Source organism: Hakea prostrata, chromosome 7 (assembly GCF_041222555.1).
Source record: "Hakea prostrata isolate BN-2017 chromosome 7, UWA_Hpros_2, whole genome shotgun sequence".
Taxonomy (NCBI): Eukaryota; Viridiplantae; Streptophyta; class Magnoliopsida; order Proteales; family Proteaceae; genus Hakea; species Hakea prostrata.
The window spans coordinates 142,844-149,616 of NC_142606.1; positions in this window are offsets into that span (position 1 = coordinate 142,844).

Consider the following 6,773-nt stretch of genomic DNA (forward strand, 5'->3'; position numbering starts at 1 on the left):
AGTTGCTGCATTAAGGTGTCAGTAGGTTAGCAAGGCATTAGGGTTGCTATTGCATATAGGGTTTAGGGTTATTGCATGTAGGGTTTAGGGTTTATGTTATCCGGGGTGTTGTTATAGGGTTCAGAGGTTCTTTAATTTGGTTTGGTTGATGAACCAAATTGGTCAAGCCAATTTAAAAGTATCATAATCCAATGGTAGGAAATTCATAGTGGACACTTGGCATTCATCGATAGTTGATTGATGCATGACCGCTCACTTTGGCGATGTAGAGGATTTGAACCCCTTTGATTCGGGTACTTCCTATTATGTTACATCTTAAGTAGTTACAATGATGTGTTATTATTTATGAAAATTTTCAATGTCACCCTCTGAGGTATTCCTTAAAATTAATGCCACCTCTTGAAGTATTTATTTCCTAAAATTAATGTCATTCCCTGAGGTATTCAATTTATCGGTTAGACCTCTCGTACTGACATTGTCAATTTTTATTTATAAATGTACAATATCACCCCCACATTTAAAGGTATAGGGGGTCCGATTGATAAGTCAGGAGATGACATTGATATTACGGAGTACATCAAGGAGTCGCACTGAAAATTTCTCTATATGCTATGATGTAAAGCTGATGGCAGAAGCTTTGCAACTGAGACGTTATCTTCAGACACGCATTTACTCAATGATGATTATATCTTTAATGTTAAAAAAATTTGATGATAAAGATAAGGGAGAATGAATGAAGCAACCAGCCGGCTCCGGCAGCCACCATGGGTGGTCCCGGGAAGACCAAGTGGGAAAGTCACCCATCTGCAGTATTATTTTCTACCTTATTGGAACAGAAAGATGGGATTTGGGGCAAAAAGAAATCTTTGCAATTGGGCACAGGGTCAAAGGATAGCTATCCATATCTTTATATCCTATTCTACTCTTTCTTTTTTAAGGTTTAGGGTTTAGCATTTAAAATAGCTACTCACATCTCTATATTCTTTCTATTTTGAATTGCTGTTAGGATATTATATTTGCCTTAGTTTCATATAAGAATTTAGAGTGGGATCCATGTTTATGTTGGGGTACCATGACTTGTAATCTGGGCGTGCTTTTCTTTAGTGGTTTAAATCTGAACGACCAACCATTTTTCATCTCACTATGTGGATATAAGCTTTCATCATGTATATATTTAAGGGAGGGAATGTCACACCCCACCCAGCCGGATCCGGTCATACCTGAATACCCGTGGGGGTGATACACCACAAGACCTAGGTTCAGTGACAATTCCATACAACACGTGATATAACAAAATTAAAATGACAAAAATAATCAAGTTCAAGAATTAAAGTCCAAAATCCTAAATATCGATTACAATCATCCAAGGTTTAAAATCCAAAGTCATAAACATCAGAGTTTAAAAGAAAGTCCATAGTTTGTTTGTAGAGGAAGCCTCTAAAGAATATTCTAATGGAAATCGACTCCATAAGAACAATCCAGACAGGAGCATGATGCATCATGCGCATCCACCTATTCCCCGATCATGCTCTCATGGAAGTCACCCACCGAAGGATCCTCCATAGGGGTGGGGTCCTCATAACCTGTAGAGAATTCTAAAATATACACAAATAAAGGAGTGAGTTCAAAGAACTCAGTGAAGTTAACTAACATCCATGTCATGCATTCACCCATCATTTTCACATCATAAATATAAGATAAGCATTTGATTAACAATATGGCCAAAATAAGGTATGCTTATGATATGATATTCCTAACTCTATCATGTAATCTCTATGGTAGACACGCTTTAAGTATAAACACCAATCTCCTTTGGGCGGTCTCAGTCACTCTCCCTCAACAAGAGACGTCTATTGGGTTCTCCGCGGTTGTTGGGTAAAGTCCTGTTGATCCATGGTTGGGGTATATGTCATCACTCTCTCACATCACCGTTTGGTATGAGATTTGACGCGTGTCAATGATAATCCTAGCTCAGTGCAATGTCACATCACCTTTTTATTATTAATATTATTATTTTTTTTTCTACTTCATTGGGTCTTTGGAATAAGGGGACAAGGAAAAGGAAATTTCAAAATTTTTTTTTTTTTCAAGGGGACTTGGGGGTTTTTGAAATCAGATGCCCAAAAGAAGAAATTTTCAAAATTTTTTTTTTTTTAAAAGAGACAGGGAGGGTATATGAAATCAGGGGCCCAAAAGGAAAAGTAAAAAAAGCAAAGAAAGAAAGGAAAATTTATTTATTTATTTAAAAAAAAAAAATTTAACCTGGGGCAGGGGGTCGGGCCGGTTGCACGTCAGATCGTCCGGTCTGAGTGGGGGTTCCCGGTTTCTGGTAAACAAAACACCATAAACAAGGGCGACGCAGGCCAACTCGCGCGGCCGTCTGTGCCTGCCGCGCGCGCGCTGGCGGTGCGGCCGCGGCGCCTGTCGCGCGCCTGCCTGCCAGCTGGCGCGCTGCTGGCGCGGCCGTCTGTGCCTGCCGCGCGCGCTGCGCTGCCAGCCTGTGAGGCGCGCGCGCTGCGCTGCCAGCCTGTGCGGCGCGCGCGCTGCTGGCGCGGCCGTCTGCGCGTGTCGTGCGCGCTGCTCTGCCAGCCAGCGCGCGCGCGCGCTGCTCTGCAGCTATCGCCTGCTGGCGCGGCCGCCTGCGACTGTCGCGCGCGCTGCGCTGCCGGCTCGCGCGGCGCGCGCTGCTCTGCCGGCCTGCGCGGCGCGCGCGCTGCTGGCGCGGCCTTCTGCGCCTGCTGCGCGCGCAGTGCGCCTACAGCCCCAAAAAACATGTTTTTCACCCATTTTTCTATCTTTTCACCTTCACTCTTATCTTGGGGTGGTTCTTCTACACTTCTAACTCAAATCTAACAACGTGCGACGCTCTATTGTGAGATTTGACGACATCTTCTTCACAAAATCAAATGTAACTTTATCCACACACAATCTTCGCTTTATATACGGGGTATTTCATTGATCTCACACATACCATTCTACGTGCAGCACTCCGAGGCATGCAACCTTGGGTACGGGCATCTCTCCCATGGAACTAAAGGTAGGCTCTCTCGACACACCATTTGTGAGATTTCGACACAATTCGGCTGGATGCTCCTCATTCCATACGACTTCTGAGACTCCAAGTGTGGCTTCTCATAAGTCATCGATTTCTTCCATACTTAAGAGGATAAAGGCTTGACAAGAGAGGATAGGGTCTTACATGTATACCTTGGGAGAAAGATTTGCACGACTAGAGAAGAAGTTCAGATCCAAGAGGGACTAGACAGATCACCAGGGTCAATCACCTAAATAGATAGTGTTAGGAGTTTCCTTTTATGCTTTAACAGATGTATTTCTAGAACTTAAGTCTTTTACTAGTTATGCAACTTATCATTTCATATACTTATTGTGCTTTATGCTTTTGTTTAATTAATATCACCAATGTGATTTTGTATTCCATATATTTATTGTTATTTATTTATTTATTTATTCCAATTAGATTCATTACACAACTGTTATGATAAATTTTCAAAGTTCATATTAAGTCTATTATTCACCTCTTTTTTATAGTCATTTATGGATTGATGACTCTAAGATGTCCCTGCTACATCACATAGGTGTTAGGACTTGTATGAACCTGGGCTCTGATACCACCTTCTGTCACACCCCACCCAGTCGGATCCGTTCATACCCGAATACCCGTGGGGGTGATACACCACAAGACCTAGGTTCAGTGACAATTTCATACAATATGTGATATAACAAAATTAAAAGGACAAAAATAATCAAGTTCAAATATTAAAGTCCAAAATCCTAAATATTGATTACAATCATCCAAGGTTTAAAATCCAAAGTCATAAACGTCAGAGTTTAAAAGAAAGTCCATAGCTTGTTCGTAGCGGAAGCCTCTAAAGAATATTCTAATGGAAATCGACTCCATAAGAACAATCCAAACAGGAGCATGATGCATCATGCGCATCCACCTCTTCCCCAATCATGCTCTCATGGAAGTCACCCATCGAAGGATCCTCCACAGGGGTGGGGTCCTCATAACCTGTAGAGAATTCTAAAATATACACAAATAAAGGAGTGAGTTCATATAACTCAATGAAGTTAACTAACATCCATGTCATGCATATATACACCCATCATTTTCACATCATAAATATAAGATAAGCATGTGATTAACAATATGGCCAAAATAAGGTATGCTTATGATATGATATTCCTAACTCTATCATGTAGTCTCTATGGTAGACACACTTTAATTATAAACATCAATCTCCTTTGGGCGGCCTCAGTTACTCTTCCTCAACAAGAGACGTCTATTGGGTTCTCCGCGGTTGTTGGGTAAAGTCCTGTTGATCCATAGTTGGGGTATAGGTCATCACTCTCTCACATCACCGTTTGTAATGAGATTTGGCGCGTGTCAATGATAATCCTAGCCCAGTGCAAGGTCATACGGTCTCGTACAACATATGGTACGGATATCTCCCCTCATGCCTAATTCCCTTTTGATTCGATATCTTCCCACCTATGAATGGAATCCTCAACGGGGAGCATCTGTTGGACCCCATTCCTTAACGGTTGTCCACATATAATATACATGATGCTCTCCATGTCCTCTCACGGATTGGTTACCGGTCTTGAGCGTCCAGGAGTCCTTATATATATTATATGTAACTCTACCTCTCTATGATGATAGTAGGCCTGTTCGACATCCAGGACCCAGCCACTAGCATCACGGGTTAATCGGCTTCAATACCCCTACCGGAAGGGTAGTAGTACTCATAAGGATTCCTAGCCCAACACTTCTAGACACCTATCATTTATGCAATTTAAATATAGGTACCATCACATGAGGTCACTAGGGCAATGGGCGAACCCACAACCCCAGTTGTCAAGAATAGTTAAGAAAATTACATTCTACATCATCCATCACATATGCTCTCATGTCGTATACACATCATCATTATAAAGTTTCGAATAAAGAATAACATTCAACATCAAGCTTACCTCCCATTCGCGCAAAGTCACACACAAGCATATATTGGTAGCTAACAATTTAGAGAGGTTTGTATTACTAAATAAATACAAAATAATGACATTTAATAATACACAACATGGTTAGTCAATCCTCACCTTTCAATTCGATTTCTTTCTAAAATTCACCAATTTGGTCACAAGAGTAGGCGATTAACTCACAAAAATTCCTAATCAAATAAGAAGATTAATAGACACATATTAGAAATCATATGGGTTTCAAAAGAGTCACTAAGATTACCCAACAAAACCCAATCTGACGATTATGTTCAAACCCGTCGTTTTAGACCTAGTTTCGACGAAATATTTCGTTATCGATTCGAAAAGAAACTTTGGGAATGCCTATTTGGCAGTAAAAGGGTTCTAACGGTACCTTCAATTTGATCTAATTCCACTTCAATAAAAAAGCTCCCAAATTTTGGCTCTCGCGAGTGCTCTAGGCTGGGTTTGAGAGCCAAAAATGCAAAATCGTTTGCAATGACTCGCACAATCACATACAAACCAAAGGGAAACATAAATGGAACTATTTGCAAGCATTCAAAACACCTATCATATTATAACTACTCCAATCCAACATTTATTGCGAAGAACTACTCCTAAAACTAAGCCCAAAGAAGAGGGTTTTAAGAATCTTACATTTCCTAACGATTCCGCAAAGATCCGGGTGTCGACACACTTCCGAGAGGTTGAGAACCTTCTTCTCCCTTGGTTTCTCCTCCTCCTTGAGCCTCAACCTCGTATTAGCAATGTAAAATTCGAGTATGAGTGAAAGAGGGCTGAAAAATAGGGTTTAAGAGTGAAAAACCCGATTCTGCCCCGAACTGGGCTGAGGGTGGTCGACCAGCTGTTCAACCGGCCGATCGACCAGTCTTGTTTTGGAGGGTCACACAAGGTCCAAATTGGGAGATCTTTGGCTTGTTAGAAAGGTCTTTCAAAGATCTAATCATGGGTGAAAATACCTCGTCATTTGGATTCTCCATCATCGTTTTATGGACATGCCAATATCGCCTTTTAAAACCTTCATGACTAAACTTCTCTCTCCTCTTAAATTCCATAAGAGGTGTCAAGTCATCATTAGGGTCATTCACTTGCATTGAGTCCACTCCCAAACCTTTGGGCTCGACTCGGATGGCCCACAATTGTCGTCAACTCGAGGACCGGGTTCGCGGTCCTGAAAACATACATGGTTTAACGGGTTAGAAATCCGGGGGATTCCACAGGGAAGGTTCTTAATTTCTGCAAAATCAAAACAAAAGAGTTGCTGCGACATGTTATTTTCGTTCCAGTGAAGAAGTAAGGAAAATTTTCAGTGCCACCCATGAGTTATCCTCTACTTAGCTGCAAACAAATATTAAGTTTCAAAGCATAAATTACACAATGAGTTCGAGATGTCAATTACAAACAGAAAGTAAAAGAAGAAGAGCAACCAGTTTCGGAGCTTTTGGGGCATTGGTCTGATTACCTAGCACACAATATCTTTTATTTCAGTTAATTTAAAACCTGAAAGAGTTCAAAATATGTTATATGCTAGTGCTTCTTCGGCCAAGAACAAGTGAAAAGTTAAGTGGTCTTCTATTCATTTAACAAAATTGTGTGACACCCATAGATATAGAGTCAAGGATCAAAGTCACCAAAAGAAGAACAATTGCACACCATATATGGATTAAGATAACAAAGATGTTAAAGAGTCAAAATTTTGGTGCTCTTCACATTGTCGCCGTCCCCCTCCATAGACAAAAAGGTGGAGTTGA